A 17,911-nucleotide genomic window follows, 5' to 3' on the forward strand; every position below is an offset into this window, starting at 1 on the left:
TGCTTTGGAGAATAGCTTGACTCCCTCTTCTTTGAGGCAGCCCCTGAGATATTGGAAGACTGCTATCATGTCTCCCCTAGTCCTTTTCTTCATTAAACTAGACATACCCAGTTCCTGCAACCGTTCTTCATATGTTTGAGCCTCCAGTCCCCTCATCATCTTGGTTGCTCTTCTCTGCACTCTTTTACAATATTGTACAACCTTTCTTGCCACAATGGTTATGTGAATCACTGCGGTTGTTAAGTTAGAAACATGGTTGTTAAGTGAATCTGACTCGCCCATGGACTTTGCTGGTCAGGAGATCACAAAAAGGCATCACAAAACCCAGGGATATCACAACCAGCATATTTGGATTATATGACCACGGGAATGATGCAATGGTCGTAAGTGTGAGAAATGGTCCTAAGACTTCAAACAGTCACTGAAGGAATGGCTGTAAATTGAGGACTACCTGTAAATGCCTTGGTAGTACAGGGGTTTAAGGCACCCTGTTATTAAGCTTATTAAGACCAGCTGCCTGCAATTACTGCAGGGTTCGAATCTCGCCAAGGCTCAAGGTTGACTCAGCCTTCCATCCTTTCTAAGGTAGGTAAATTGAGGACCCAGTTTGTGGGGGCAATAAGCTGACTTTGTATAAATATACAAAAGGATGAAGGCTATTGCTGAGCACATTGTAAGCCACCCTGAGTCTTCGGAGAAGGGCGGCATATAAATCAAATTAAAAATAAAAAATAAAAAAAAAATGCAAGGCACCGCATTCCATCCAGGTGAATTCCTTAAAAATCCTCTTCTTCTTGGAAAGGAAAATGGAAAGCAGCTACCCTTCCATTGGATAGAATAAGAACTGTGTTTAGAAAACAACAGAAGATACTTTTTCCAGTGGTAAAATCTGAACCGGTTTACTACCGGTTCGCTGGCTACACATGCGTGCTGCACGCCAAATGCACACTGCATGTGCACATGCGCAGTGCATGCCAGAAGGAGGCATGGGGTAAGGAGAACAGTGCGCACGGGGGGGGGTGATCAGCTCTGGCACATTGTTGTTGTTTTTTTTACTTTTAAAAGCATTTTTTTTACAACCTTGTAAAAGGATCGTGAGGCACAGCTGCAATCGTCAGAGCCTTTTTTTTACTTTTAAAAGCAAAAAAGCAAAACCTTCTGCGCATTCGCAGAGGGTACAAAACACATTACTTCCTGGTTAAAACCAGGAAGTAATGACAACTGGGCGAGTGGGCGGAGCCTCACACCGCAATCGCTACTGATTCTCCAAACCACCTGCCACAATTGCTACCGGATCAAGCGATCCGGTCCGAACCGGGAGCATTTCACCCCTGATTTTTTCCTGCATGGGCTGAGTACATCCCATGCATTAGATAAGGGAGTGTGAGCAAAACAAAACCATAGACTGAGAATGATGGGAGATTTGGAACAAGGATAGGAAGGGAAATACGACAACTCTTGACAGCTCAAGGATTGGTACAGTATCCATGAATCTGAGAGCCCATTCTCCATTTCGCTAATGAGCAATCCCATCGGGCTTCACTTGACGCGGGTGTCACGCCAGGAGTCTTTGATTGACACATGATCTGCTGGAAAGGAACAGAAGAATGCGGTATATTCATGACTTAGCTAAGCCCTGCAGCAATTGATGGCGGAGTCTTGCCTTGCTGAGTCTTAAGAAAGACCGTTGAAGGGTGACAGAAGATGCTTCTAGGTGAGAATTCTGAAGAAAGAGGTTGAGAAAAATATACAGTGCTCAGCTATTCGCATGGAAGAATGAGAAACTGGTTGGCATTTCCTGAGAAATAGGAGATGATAAATGAGAACACAATTCTTTGCTGGAAGAGACTTGGCAAGGTTACCGTACTTTTCAAAGTATAAGATGCATTCCCCCCCCACTAAAAGTGGGTGAAATTTGTGGTGCGTCTTATACACTGAATGTTGCCGAAGCCCCACCCACTCACCAGCCCCCAACCTTCGGCCATTTTCAGCCTCCACGAGTCACGTTTTCAGCCTCTGCATGCTCCATTTTAGATCCGTTCCACCCGATCCCCGCCACCTGGAACAAGCTGAAAAATGCGACACGCGGAGGCCAAAAATGGGGCATGTGGAGGCTGAAAACACGATGCACGGAGGCTGAAAATGCAATGCGTGGAGGCAGCAATTGGCGGCGATGTGCTGTACTGATCCCCACAGCCTGGAATGGGTCTAAAAAGGAGCATGCGAAGGCCAAAAACACGATGGATGGAGGCCAAATACGCAACACACAGAGTCGGCGATGGGCTCTGGTGATACCTGCAGCCTGGAACAGCTGATTGGCAGTATTCGGGAGGCTGATCCACCTGCCAATCAGCTGTTTGTGCTAAATCAGGCTGAGATAACGTGCTGAAGCTTACCTTGCTGTTTGCTGTTTGCTGCAAGGACGCTAGCCAGATGAATACTGATGGATGCTGGTAGGCAGAGGCAGAATTTTTTTTTCTTGTTTTCCTCCCCAAAAACTAATGTGCGTCGTATACTCCAGAGCATCTTATACTCTGAAAAATATGGTATATACTCTGGGCCCAGAAATTCCCAAGTATTTTCTCTAGCAGTTCTCATGTTGAGAAGCCACTATGAGGACTGCAAATGGAGTGGACCACTGATACATTTTAACAACAAATACAACAATTCAAGAAAAGAGAATTTGCTTATAAATTGTTTTCAAAGGAGAGGAGAATTTTGGAGAAATTCTTAGGGATGGGGTTTGAGATGTTTTTATTTATTTCTTGCAACAACTGGGGGTTCAATATTCTGTCTTTCACTGTGAAATCTTCCTTCCACCATTTTGCATCTGATTTTTACCTGGTCCCAGTTCAGAGAGAATGTCCCATTTTTCTTTCTTTTTTCAAGTTTTTTTTTTTTTTTTAAAGTAATGTTCTGTTCTTGAGAATTGGTTGGAGAAAGTTCTCGGTCTGCAAATTAGTGATGATTCTGCATATGCCATTTGAGGCATGCAGTAGTGAACAATTTTCCATTTTCTGCTCTTTCTTATATGGGAATAATTCATATTTGAAAAGAATGTGCTCCAGAGGCTGAAGTTGCATCATTTAGAAGAGCCTGGGTGGCGCAGCAGACTAAAGTGCTGTTAAGTAACACCAGCTGCCTGCAATTACTGCAAGTTCAAATCTCACCAGGCTCAAGGTTGACTCAGCCTTTCACCCTTTCGAGGTAGGTAAAATGAGGACCCGGATTGTGGGGGCAATAAGCTGATCTTGTATAAAAAAGAACACCGCTTAGGGGGGGCCGAAAGCCCTACTAAGCAGGTATATACAAAAGTATGACGGCTATTGCTTAACGCATTGTAAGCCGCCCTGAGTCTCTGGAGAAGGGCGGCATATAAATCGAACCAATAAATAAACAAACAAACAAATAAATAAATAAATAAATAAATAAATTTCACCTTTTCCTTCTTCCCTTGGTGAATCAATTGGTGGTGGGAATTGGGCTGATGCATGAATAAGGAGACACATGTACAACTCTTCTCCTCCAAAGGGAACTGCTGTCCCATCTGCCAATCCATCATAATAAAGGGATCAATTGTATTCATTACAGTCCCCAGAGAAGACAGCTTTTTACACGCCCAGAAGACGCTGCAGTATGAACTCATGCATATTAAATCATGTTTAAGAGTCTGAAGTATGAGTTCAGCAGAATGTGAATCAGCAGTGCGACATGGTTAAAAAAAAGGAGAGAGAAATATAACTTTAGCTTCATTGCTAGAAACATCATTTCCAAATCACAGGAAAAAACAATTATATTCTTTTCTGCCATGGTCAGATCCTACCTCCAATAGACCCCCAGTTCCGGAGGATCATAATTAAGAAACCAGCTAAACAGGTTCAAAGATGGGCAAGGTACATCCTAAAAGTTCAACTCTTATGAGGAGAAATTGATAGAATGATTTGATGGATGAATAGATGGACTGAGTGACACCAGGTTGTTGTTGATTCTTTTTTAATCACATGGATCTCTTACAGATTAAGAGAGTTGGAAGGGACCTTGTAGCCAGTGGTGGGGTTCAAAAATTTTTACTACCCGTTCTGTGGGTGTGGCTTGGTGGGCATGGCATGGCTTGGTGGGCATGGCAGGGGAAGGATACTGTAAAATCTCCATTCCCTCCCCACTCCAGGGGAAGGTTACTGCAAAATCCCCATTTCCTCCCAATTAGCTGGGAGTCGGGAGGCAGAGAAGCGATGGAGGTGGGGCCAGCCAGAGGTGGCATTTACCGGATCTCCGAACTACTCAAAATTTCCACTACCGGTTCTCCAGAACTGGTCAGAACCTGCTGAATACCACCTCTGAATAGAACGTGAAGGGACCTTGGAGGTCTTCTAGTCCAACCTCCTGCCCAAGCAGGAGACCCTACACCATTTCTGACAGATGGCAATTCAATCTCTTCTTGAAAGCCTCCAGTGATGAAGTTCCCACAACTTCCGAAGGCAACTTCTGTTCCATGGGTTGATTATTCTTCTCACACTCAGAAACTTTCTCCTTATTTCTAGGTTGACTTTTTTTCAGTGAAAATATTTTAAGGAAAAAAAGAGAATACACTCACACATATAAAAAGGAAAAACAAGCATGGAAGAGAATTGAATTAGTGCTACCAACCACAAGGAGAAATCTATTGCTGCTCTCAATCTTACCGTTTGTAAACGTGGGCCCACAAGCCAGACGCCTCCTGTTTTGCCAATGGGCCCTTTCATTTGGCAGCGTTCTTCCTTGTAGGAGAAGTCAAGGAGCATAACTTTTGAACCAATGGCATTTGCGTTGGATAATGTCCGAAAGATAAATGGCGAACAAGCAAAGCTATTATCCAATTCTGCGGTTCATAAATCTCTTCTTCTGCAAGATGCACCACCAAGATTTTGAGAGTATCACTTCCACCTTGCTATCTTGTCAGCCTCATCGGTAAAAAATGGCTTCCCATTTCCAACCGATAATGAGGATAAAATGGACCAAGACTGATGAGCTAGGAAGTTGAGTCATCCATTATAGAGCTGGGTGAGGAAGAAGACAAATGTCCTCTCTCTTGTTCGACTAGCAAATCCAATGTATAATAATGATGTAATTGCTTTAAACCTTGGATGGTCTGGGTGGGGTAGAAGGAGAAGTTGCCGATCGTCATTTCAGATGGATGCCAATTGTCTTTCGAATTCTGTAATTGCTTTGCCCGGCATCAAAATGCCAGTGTCCTAACAACTGATTTCTCCCCTTTCCTTACACCCCTTGTTTGTGCGTCGCTGTGATGTTTTCAAGAGTACCAAAAATGTAGGTTTTATTCCAATATCTAAGAGACTGCCACAAGGAAGAGGAGGTCAACCTATTCTCCAACACACCTGAAGGCGGGACAAGAAGCAATGGATGGAAACTGAACAAAGAGAGAAACAACTTACAACTAAGGAGAAATTCCCTGATAGTGAGAACAATTCATCCGTGGAATGGCTTGCCACCAGAAGTTGTGGGTACTCCATCATTGGAGGTTTTCAAGAAGAGATTGGCCAGCCATTTTCTGGATGGTATAGGGCCGTGATGGAGAACCAGGGGTGGGTTCTAAAATTTTTTACTACCGATTCTGTGGGCGTGACTTATTTTGTGGGTGTGGTTTTGATGGTCATGTGACAATTCTTTAGGATTTAGCAGAGATACTAGTCTACCAGGCTTTTAACTGCTTGCAGAGCTGTACTGGTCTACTCATTTGTGTTTGGAGGCACCGGTCTACTCATTTGTTTTTGGAGGCACCGGTCTACTCATTTGTGTTTGGAGGCACCGGTCTACCCATTTGTTTTTGGAGGCACCTGTCTACCACCACACTGCCTTTTAACACTGATCAGCTGTAGGGTGGCCCTTTGAAGCCCCGTGGCAAGAGTTTAAACAGTTTTTTTCCTTCTAACCGATCAGCTGGGACTTGGGAGGCAGCAATAGATTGGGGGCAGGGCCAAATAAAAGCTAAGAATAACGCGGGGATGGGGGCGGGAGGGCCCAGCTCCCGAACAAAGAGAACCAGTTCAGTGATGTCATATCGTCACCGCTACCGGCTCGGCCAAACCAGGCTGAACCAGGAGGAACCCACCAATGTGGAGAACCTATGGCACGCATGCCAGAGATGGCACACAGAGCCCTCTCTGTGAGCACATGCTGCGTTGCCAGCTGCTCTTCCAGGTTCCATTGTGCACATGTGCACCAGACAGCTAGCTTTCAGCATGCGTATCGGCCAGCTGCTCTCTTTCCGGGTTCTGGCACACGCATGCATGCTGGCCAGCTGGTCTTCAGCATGCGCGCGATGGAACCCGGAGGAGCAGCTGGCCGCTGTGCACATGCACACCGGCCAGCCACTCTCTTCTGGGTTCCAGTGCTCCGGCGTGCGCAGATGCACATACATGTGCTCCAGTTTCAGCACTCGGTGCCGAAAAGGTTAGCCGTTACTGGTATAGGGTTTCCTGCTTGAGCAGGGGGTTGGACTAGAAGACCTCCAAGGTCCCTTCCAACTCTGTTGTTCTGTTTCCTTCTTTGAATCAAATGGGTTCAACTGGAAGATCCTGAGATTTCCAGAAAACCTGTGACTTTGCTAGAACTTGAGATGAAGGTCAGCAAAGAAGTTTAATTTAAGCCAGATTCAAAATTATGCAAATGTACATAATTCCTTAGTGACTGATGATAAATAAATTCATCCCTTGGAAAGGAGCAGCTTTGGCCACTTCTTCAGAAATGTCTGTTTGCTTTTTCACCTATTCTGAACACATGGTTGCTGTGTGCCAAGATTGATGGGGTTGGTGCTCCATTTTCATCCAAGCAACATTCAAAACAGATGTGAAATAGAGGAGCTGTGACTTGATCTCTAGCATCGAGACAGAAAAAAAGCAAATCTGAAAAATCCAGTCACAGATCTGACAGGAACACTTTAGTCAGCTGATCAAGTCTTTGTCTGTATCTACTCTACCGAGAGTGTCCTGTAGGACATCAAGTTCAGCCATTAGCTCAGAGTAAACATAATCTTTTTTTTTTAATAAAAGCTTTTTATTATTTTTTTTAGACAAATACACATACAAACATACTTTGAACATATTTTCTTTGAACAGAGTATTTGGCCGGTTCACAAATTTAAACAATATTTAATCATTTCAATTAAGTTTACAATTTCTATATTTCCTTTTGTTAGAAGAAATATCCTTCTGGGTTCAGCTCCAAGTGGGGAAAAAGACATTGGAAACATGGAGACTGCTTGGAAAGATGGTTTAATGGTGGACAGGATCACATGGCTTGAGTTCCTGAACAGAAAAAAGAGATACAGCGAGTCCCCCAGGTTTTATGCCCTCTCTGGCTTTGAACTTCCTGGGGCCCTGAAAGAGTATCCTGATTGGTTGTCAGACTCCCAGGGGGTGGGGGTCTTAGCTAGCCTTGCTGGCTGATGTAATCCTCCCAGGTGCCATGTGGTGAGTTTCTGTTGCTAGATGGGTCCTGTTGTGTTGCAGATGATGGTCCATTGACAAAGATGGGAGGGAATTGAGTTTCTGCCTCTGGCCCATTGACAAAGGGTGGGGGGGGCAAGAAGGTTGGAGCTGCTTTGTCTTTAAAACATGTTTCTCCATTTCTCATCCAGGGAAATATAATATTCTACCTTTTTAATATTTCCTAAAATATTTCATTCTTCTAGGAAAGGGGTGAGTGCTAACTTCCTACATTTTTTGCCATAGGTATTCCTTATCAATTTTTTTTAAACAAACCAATATTACCCTTCATTATCATATCTAATCATAATCCTAATCAAATTCAATTTTTCCCTTCTATCTATATTATACCCCTTCCCATTATCATCTATTTTTATATTTGTCCACACATTGGTTGGTTAGAGTAAACATAATCGATGGATCAAGGATTTTCTGACTGTCAGGTAGGTTTCTATTTCTCCTTTGTTGGGATCCTTCTTCCAATCCAAGTGTCCTTATCCATCAGCTTGACTGCCTTTACATTTAAAATTGGCAGGAGTGGAAGCCTAAATCTTACATCATCACATCCAGGGGTGGGCTGCTGGAGGTTCGCAGGGGTTCGGGAGAACCTCTAGCTAAGATTCTGTGCAGTTCGGAGAATCCCCAAATCCCATTCCTGGCTGGCCCTGCCCACCCCACCCCGCCCCTCCTAGGAGTTTCAACACAGCCCGTTTTGGATGCAGGTAAGTGCAGAGTGTGCGCAGAAACTCAGGGAGGATGAAAAATGGGCCTACCAGACATTCAGGAGAGGGCCTCAAGGAGCCTGGGGAGGCCGTTTTCGCCCTCCTGGAGGCTCAAGGAAAGCCTCCGGAACCCGGGGAGGGCAAAAATGCCCCCCACACACACACCATGATGCAGGAAGCCAACTAGGCCACGCCCACCCAGCAACCAGACAGAGAACCCCTTGCTAAAATTTTTGAAGCCCATCCCTGATCACATCCTTTTGCATCTGAAGCCAGTTTGACAATAGGCAGAGTGGTAGATAATGTAATGGACCACAGATATGCTTCTTTGGGATGGATGTGTCAGCATTTTCTTCCCTCATGCTTCCTAGCTAGTTGGAGATCATTGGAACGATGGTTCAAGTCACCTGGAGGGCATTAAGTTACAGAAAGAAAAATAATGAAGTTATAGCTCTCGTTTCAGCTCTAATTCGATGAGAACTGCTGTTCCTTCTTGGAAAAATTCTTCTGCATCCAAGGCTCAATTTGTAGCCCTGTTATTTTCTGGGCAACGTAGCTGTTCCAGCTGTTGAGAAAGCCATCCTGGAACTCTTAACCCTGGAGGTCCTGAGATAATGGCCTTGGTTGTTTGATGCCTACGATGGGAGAGGAAGTTCTAGTTCAGACACAGTCACGGAACAGGCTCACTCCAGACCTGAGAACTTTTCTGTCGGTGACCAGCAAATCAGTTCCAGTCGCTTTAAACAGGCGCTTAATCCTCCTGTCAACAAAACAGTCCAGCTGGTTTCCCATAATGCTCTCTAAGTCCCAACAAGGAGGAAACAGCTGCCTGCTGGGATCGTGAGTGATGCTCACCAGGTGGGTTTGGCAGAGAACGAAGGATGTCAGTCTTCCATCTCCATCCCTCTGAATGCCAATCTCATGGGACTATTTAAGCTTTATTGCTTCATTATGACAGTTCTGGCTGAAGCTCCTGAGGGGGAGGGGCAGGGAGGGAAATCAGGCAGACAAATGGCTCTCTTGGAGAAACATCTGCTGTCAATATATATATATATATATACGTCTACAGATAAGTCCCGTCTTCTGGAAGAGAGTCTTCCCACAGGACCTGCAGCTTGGCCTCACCTTCCTGGTTTCTCCAAAAACTGATCAAAAGGATCAGATGCCCTGCTGGGCAGCTTTTAAGGAGTTGATTAGGAGAGCCCCATGAAATTGTTCATTGTCACCGAGGCACCGTTTTAATTTGAAATTAACAGAGATGTCTTGATGTGTATGCCAGTGTAGCTTTTATTGCTGCACTGTGGTGGTTTTGGTTTGTGTAAAATGCTGAGATTTTTGGGACTGACTAAAAATCAAATCAGAATGTGTGCTCTCTCTCTCTCTCTTTCTCTCTCTTTCTCTTTCTCTCTCTCTTTCTCTCTCTTTGTCTATCTTTCTCTCTCTCCTCTCTCTCTCTTTCTCTCTCTCTTTCTCTCTCTCTTTTTTCTCTCTCTCTCTCTTTCTCTCTCTCTCTTTCTCTCTCTCTCCTCTCTCTCTCTCTCTGTCTTTCTCTCTCTTTCTCTTTCTCTCTCTCTCTCTCTCTCCTCTCTCTCTCTCTCTGTCTTTCTCTGTCTTTCTCTCTCTCTCTCTCTTTCTCTCTCTTTCTTTCTTTCTCTCTCTCTCTCTCTCTTTCTCTCTCTCTTTCTCTCTCTCTGTCTATTTTTCTCTCTCTCCTCTCTCTCTCTCTCGCTCCTCTCTCTCTTTCTCTCTCTCTTTCTCCCTCTCTGTCTATATTTCCCTCTCTCTCTCTCCTCTCTCTCTCAATGTATAGACACACACACACCATCTCACCTTCCTCCAAGTTATAACCAGGGGTGAAATCTACTTACCTTCTTTCCTTACCGGTTCGGAAATGCACGCACTGCGTGTCACATGAGCGTGGACCCTCTGTGCATGCACAACAACTTCTGCGCATGCGCAGAGGGTAAAAAACACGACAACCGGGCAGGTGGGCAGAGCCTCGCACTGCCATCGCTACCGGTTCTCCGAATCACCTGCCACAATCACTACCGGATCGGCCGAACCAGTCTGAACCGGGAGCATTTCACTCCTGGTTATAACCCTATAATTTCTTACAAATGAATTACGGTAAATCAACAAACTGGTCAGAAAATGCATTGTCTATTTTTGTTACTGTTGTTGTTGGGAAATGAAGATTACAAGGTTTAAAGACTCTTTTAATCTCCCTTCATACATTCAGCAGCTTTTTGATGCTGTGTGCCACTTTTACATCTTGCACAGTTTCATTTCTGGTTTGGATTGAGGATGTTTGCTCCATATCTCTTTGGTGACTTATTGTAAGAAGTTACAAGAATAATAGAAGCTGTTGGGTGAAGACAAAACGTAGGGGGAAGTTAATTTTCTGGGTCATATCTTCCTATGACAAGTCACTGAGGCCAACTCAACATGGCCAACTCTCTGCAGCTAACTCGCTATGGGACAATTCACGGCAGGACAACAGTTACACTAACATCAAAGAAATGGTGGAATAGAATAAAAAAAAAGGGTGCAAAAGGAGGGGCAGAATCAGGGATGAAATCCAGCAGGTTCTGACAGGTTCTGGAGAACCGGTAGTGGAAATTTTGAGCAGTTCAGAGAACTGGCAAATACCACCTCTGGCTGGCCCCAGAGTGGGGTGGGAATGGAGACTTTGCAGTATCCTTCCCCCAGGAGTGGGGTGGGAATGGAGATTTTGCAGTATCCTTCCCCCAGGAGCGGAGAGGGAATGGAGATTTTGCAGTATCCTTTCCCTGGAGTGTGGTGGGAATGGAGATTTTGCAGTATCCTTCCCCTGCCATGCCCAAGCCACACCCACCAAGCCACATCATGCCCACCAAGCCACGCCCACAGAACCGGTAGTAAAAAAATTTGGATTTCACCACTGGACAGAATGAAATGTGAATGATGAAAATTGAATTTTTTATTTATTTATTTTACAGAATTAAATTGAATTGTTAAATTATCCAACGGCAAATTGTGGCCACAGCGAGGTGTCTGTGGCAAGTTGTCCCACTCCTCGCAACACAGAGTGGCCTCCGATACTTTTTTGATACCCGCAGAACTGTTTCAAGATGGAAAAGAGAACCCTTTGCCCCAAACAGTTTGTGCTAATCTGCCAAATGCAAACTAGCCTTCAGTAGGAGCTACTTCTAAAACATAGATGAGGAGTGGTTAATTGGGGGCTAAGATGTGCGTTTTGGAAGCCACATTTTAACCCTGTTCTTAAGGGGTCGTACATGAAAGATAGCAAAAAAGGGGAAAGATCACAAACAAGACCATAATGCTATTGTGAAGCCCGATTAGCACTGGAACATCTTTCAACAGAGAAAGATAAATTTTTCAGAATTCGCTTCAAAGGAGCTAATGAAGCTCAGAGGGAGCTAAGAGATTGGTGATGATCGTCCTTCTTTCCTTGAAAATATAATTCCACTGGCAGCGATAGTAGCAAATCCTTCTTGAAAGCTTCTGAGTTTTAACGAGAGCAAGCCATGCTTTCTTTTTCATTGCAAGCTTTTTCTTTCCCTTTTAATATTCTAATCAGAGCTCTCTCTCTTTTCTTTTTCACCCCCACCCCCCTTTTGAACGGTAGCAGAATTAGATTCGGAATTATATTCAGTGTTATCTTTCTTTAAAAGGCTCCTTTTGAAAGGAGCGCGCCTTGAAAAGATTTAAGTCGATTGCAAAGAGACAATTGCTTTAAATTGGAAAAGGTAGCTTTCTCCACATTTTAATATTGGGCGTGCTTTGTGAAGCTTTCAGAGATGAAAATGGTACATCTAATGGTCGATAAATCTCCTTGCTGAATCGACGTGAATATTCCTGCCCTGATTTGCATGGGGATTGTGTTTATTTAGTTAGCAATTTATAGGCAGTAGCTGCCCACCTCACCCCACACAGATGACCCTGGGTGATGTATAACCCTACCAGATTTGGAATTCTATGAACAATTAAAAATGAGTAGAATAAACATCTAGACAATGCAAATAAAATAAATACATAAAACCTATGGAAGTAGAAAGAAGGAGAACAAACCTCACGCCATCTCACGCAATTATTATTATTTTTTTTAAAATTTGATTTATATGCCGCCCTTCTCCGGAGACTCAGGGCAACTTACAATGCGTTAAGCAATAGCCTTCATACTTTTGTATATTTATACAAAGTCAGCTTATTGCCCCCACAAACTGGGTCCTCATTTTACCTACCTTAGAAAGGATGGAAGGCTGAGTCAACCTTGAGCCTGGTAAGATTCGAACCTGCAGTAATTGCAGGCAGCTGTGTTAATAACAGGGTGCTTTAAACCACTGTACTACCAAGGCTCCTACAATTATTTGTAGGCTGACTCCTACGACCCAAGGTTGGTGAAAAAAATATGTTTTCAGGGCCTTCTCAGTTCTCCATTTTGAGAGCAAAGGCACCATATGGATATACCATATTTTTCGGAATATAAAATGCTCCGGACTATAAGACGCACCTACCTTTTTTGGTGAGGAAAACAAGAAAAAGAAATCTGCCTCTGCCTCCCAGCAATTTTGTCTCCTTGCAGCAAACAGCCTGCTTTACTTTCATTTTCATTTTCAGCATAGCTTGATTAGCACAAGGAAAAAAAAAAAAATCTGCTCCCAGCAATTTACGTCCTTGCAGCAAGCAGCAGAGGCCCGCACAGCAATAGGCAGTGGCAATCCCTGCAGCCTGAAACAGCTGAGAGTCGGGGAAAATCAACTTGTGATAATTAGGCTGTGCTGAAGCTGAAAGGATCTGTTTCTTCTTGCTGCTTGCTGCAAGGAGGTAAATTGCTGGGAGGCAGAGGCCAAAGGGTGGGGGCCAGTGGGTGGAAGGGGCTACATTCGGTGTATAAAATGCACCCAAATTTTCACCCCCTTTTAGGGGGGGGAAAGGTGGGTCTTATACTCCAAAAAATACGGTACATGTGACTGAGAGGTCCATGGTGCTCTCCTCCTCCTCCTCCTTTCTGCACACCCCATTCCCTCCTAGCACTGGTGATGTTACCTAGTTTGGGTCATGAAACATCTGCAAGATAACAACCACGCCCAGAGAGCACCAAGGACAGTGGTGAAATCCAAATTTTTTTACTACCAGTTCTGTGGGCATGGCAGGGGAAGGATACTGCAAAATCTCCATTCCCTCCAGAGGTTGGTTTCAGCAGGTTCTGACCAGTTCTGGAGAACTGGTAAATACCACCTCTGACTGGCCCCACCCCCATCTATTCTCTGCCTCCCGAGTCCCAGCTCACTGGGAAGAAATGAGAATTTTGCAGTATCCTTCCCCTACCATGCCCACCAAGCCATGCCACGCCCACTAAGCCACGCCCACAGAACCGGTAGTAAAAAAATTTGAATCCCACCACCGTACAGGGGAGACGTAGTTATTAGCCAAGGAGATAAGGGATGGGAAGAAATGAACAGAGCCTCACTTTGATTCCAAAAAGTTTGATGGGTTGACCCATTAGGTCTGTCATTAACTGACTACCAGAAGGCAGCCTGCAATCCCTTTTTCTCCATTTGGAGCTCATCAGACAGGATCGCTTTTAAACTCACCTGGGAATCATTTAGTGGGATTTGAATCAGGGGTGAAATCCAGCAGGTTCTGATAGCTTCTGGAGAACCAGTAGCAGAAATTTTGAGCAGTTTGGAGAACCGGCAAATATCACCTCTGGCTCTCCCCAGGAGTGGGGTGGGAATGGAGATTTTGCAGTATCCTTTCCCTACCATGCCTACCAAGCCACACCACGCCCACCAAGTCAGAGCTGCAGGAAAGTCCAACTTGATTATTTGATCATTGCTCTACAATGGATCTTCAGTAATACTCCTTCAAATGTAAGTAACTTTCATTTTCCTTTTAAAAAAAGGAGCCTGGATAGCTCAACAGACTAAAAGCCTGTTATTAACATTCAGCTGTCTGCAATTACTGCAAGTTCAAATCTCACCAGGCTCAAGGTTGACTCAGCCTTCCATCCTTTCTAAGATAGGTGAAATGAGGACCTGGTTTTTGGGGGCAATAATCTGACTTTGTATAAAAAAAGAACATCGCTTGGTGGGGGGGCAAAAGCCCTACTAAGCAGGTATATACAAAAGTATGAAGGCTGTTGCTTAACGCATTGTAAGCCGCCCTGAGTCTCCGGAGAAGGGTGGCATATAAATCAAATAAAAATAAAAATAAATAAAAAGGTAGGACTGTTTTCTTTTTGAAGACGCCACCTTTGGATCAGGATGATTTTAGTGAGCCATTGCCCTTCTTGAGCAAGAGGTTTATGTTTCAGGTGTCTCACCAAAGTAGACTGTCTTAAATAACACTGGTTGGATTAGTGTTGCCAAGTGTCCACTATTTGAGCGGACAGTCCGCTTTTTTCACATTATGTTCACTATTTTTTTTTCACAAAATAGTGGACATTTTTTTTATTCAAAAGCTTTATGATGAAATTAAAATGTAATTTAATATTTTACATATTATTATAATATATTTGATGTTTTGAATTTTAAGTAAAGTTTTGAAGTGATTATTTTAATACGTGTTAAAATGTTTGTAAGAAAATATATAATTTAATTGTAATTTTTTTTATTATTATTACTTAACACACACACACACACCCTGCTTGTCCACTATTTTTTGGAAGCAGACCTGGCAACCCTAGGTTGGATTCATACAATACATGAGATAAGGCTAAACTGGGTTTAGGTAATTTGTGATTCGGCATTTTATGCAGGGGTGGGGCTGCTGGGGGTTCGTAGAGGTTTGGGAGAACCTCTTGCTAAGATTCTGTGCAGTTCGGAGAATCCCCAAATCCCACTCCTGTCTGGCCCCGCCCTGCCCACCCTGCCCCGCCCCTCCCAGGAGTCCCCACGCGGCCCGTTTTGGATGCAGGTAAGTGCAGTGCACACATGGATGCTCGGGAAGGGCGGAAAACAGGCCTACCGGAAGTTCGGGAAGTTCCAGAGAGCCTCCGGAGCCTGGGGAGGCTATTTTCGCCCTCCTGGAGGCTCGAGGAAAGCCTCCGGAGGCCATGGAGGGCAAAAATGCCCCTCCCTGCCTGCCGTGGTGCAGGAGGCCAACTAGGCCACGCCCAACATGGCCACGCCCACCCAGCAACTGGATAGAAAACCCCTTGCTAAAATTTTTGAAGCCCACCCCTGATTTTATGGGAAATGAACTGTTTTCTTAGTATGATATGTGAAGCAAGCCCTTTCCATAACCCATAATGTGGCTCATTTCTCTGAGCATTGCAAGTGAAGTCACAAAATAATTTTGTTTTAGGGATCAGGATTTGCCTGTGAGGGGTGTGGTGGCCTAGAGGTGGAGCTCTCACCTCACAATCAGGAGGCTGTGAGTTCGAATCTAGGTAGAGGCAGATATTTCTCTCTCTGGGCACACTGAGAATGTATTTGCTGAACAAAACTCCGTACTGGCAACAGGAAAGGCATCCGGCCAGTAAACACTCAGCTCCATTCAGTTGCCCAGACTTCACCCCACAAGGGATTAAGGGGTCATTAAAAGAAGATGATTAGGATTTGCCTGTCATGAGAAGCCAGATGCTTATGACCACACTTGAGCCCAACTTTTCTGTTGCTAAGTGAGACATTTGTTAAGTGAGTTTTGTCCCGTTTTACAACCTTTCTTGAAGCTCATCCTCGGATCAGGAACTTTATCTTTGGATCATGAAGTTCCTTGTTCAGAGATCAAGAGATATTGGACCACAATGATGGCTTGGTTAATGGTGAATTCCTGCCAAATTCATCAAACTCCCAAGTAGAGCTGTTGGCAAAGTGAAATAAAAAAATATATATATCAATATGACATTCATGATTGTGCAACTAAGGCCGCCCCGCCGCTTTTCAAGTTTGTACATTTGTTGCTATTGTTTTAGCCATCATCTTAATATTTTTAATCCTCTGGATTATCCTGCTCTCGGGCTTAATATAACTAGAGGGGGAAAAGCAGGGGTGAAATGCTTCCGGTTCGGACTGGATCACCCGATCCGGTAGCGATGGAGGCGGGTGGTTCGGAGAACTGGTAGCAAAAATCCCTGCCCCGCCCCATGCCCAGCTGAGCCGCACGATCATCAGAGGCTTTTTTTCTTTTAAATGCCTCTGACGATCCAAGCTGAGTTGCCTGATCGTCAAGCTGAGTTTCACAATACAAGCTGACGATACAAGCTGAGGATCCGAGACGATGCCTGACGATCCAAGCTGAGTTGCCTGATCGTCAGAGGCATTTAAAAGAAAAAAAGCCTCTGACGATCAGGCAACTCAGCTGGGATCGTCAGAGCCTTTTGAAAGCATTTTTTTTACAACCTCTTTGCCGAAGAGGTTATAGAAAAAATGGTTTTAAAAGTTTTTTTAAAAAAATTGGCCATGCCCACCCAGTCACATTACCCCTCCCAAGCCACGCCTACAGAACTGGTAGTAACAAATTTTAGATTTCACCACTAGGGAAAAGTACATTTAATTTTTTTAAAATGCAGTAATACCAGTGGTGGTATTGAGCCAGTTCTACCCGGTTCGGGCAAACCAGTAGCGGCAGTGGTGGGAGGCTCTGCCCACCCACCCAAATGTCATCACAGACACTCTGCACATGCACAGAAGGCTCAGCGCACGCGCAGAGGTGGCACGTGCGCTCACATTTGCGAACCGGTAGTGAAGGTAAGTGAGTAGTAGTAAATACCTGCATTAAAATATCTAATTTAATTTGCATTTGGGGGAGTCAAAAATAATAACTGAAGAAGATGGCATCCTAGAACAGTCTGTAAACGTTTTCTTTTTGCGTTAACATGGCACATTTTTGGCGCTGAGTGACCCGGAATATTTTCAGTATAAGAGTACCTTATCTTTGCTACCACACACATAGATTGGGAATTAATTAACTTTTTTTTTTGTGCTTATTGCCTGAGTCTTGCTTAAAAGAACCTTCAAATCAAAGGAAGTAGTGTAAAAATGACGGCGCTAATTTTTTTTTAATGAGGTATTTTGTCTCTGTTTATCTCTAGTTTATTATGCGTCCTTTTGTTATCTGTTTAGGCGATGGGAGGGGAGGAGAGAGGCATGCACAAAGTGAGAGATTTTTAAACAAATCAAAATAAAAAACCCGATTGAATTGAACTGGTTTTTTTCTCAGAAGGCAATCACAAAAATTTGCATTTTTATTGTTATATTTTGCATAGCTGCAAATAAATATCACGTTGCACCATTATTATTTTTTTCCTGGAATTTCTGTTCTCCCTCAAAAAAAAAAAAAATTGAATGGAAGTCCTCCCCCCTCCCAGACTGAATAAGAACTATTAAAGAAAAATGCCCAGTTAAACACCTGGAATGAGTTCAAATCTGTGCAGTTTCATGCAGAAAAGTTGTGTAAAAATGAAAAAAATAATGGATCAAATCAGAACATGAAACCACTGGGCATTTTTCCAACAGCACATCAGTGGTGGGTTGCCCAAACCGGGGCAAACCGGTAGTAGCGGTAGTAGGAGGCTCCGCCCACCTGCCCAGATGTCATCAAATAGGCACTGCGCTTTCCGTTTTCAGCCAGCCATCTTCCCGGTTTATTTGCATTCTCAAAAAAATTCTCAAAAAAATTAAATGCTTTTAATTTGTTGTGCCATATTTTCCTTTTCAATGATATTTAATTTGTGTTTAATTGTGTTTATTTGTTGTT

This window comes from Pantherophis guttatus, chromosome 13, assembly GCF_059756535.1.
Source record: "Pantherophis guttatus breed Tessera chromosome 13, ASM5975653v1, whole genome shotgun sequence".
Taxonomy (NCBI): domain Eukaryota; kingdom Metazoa; phylum Chordata; class Lepidosauria; order Squamata; family Colubridae; genus Pantherophis; species Pantherophis guttatus.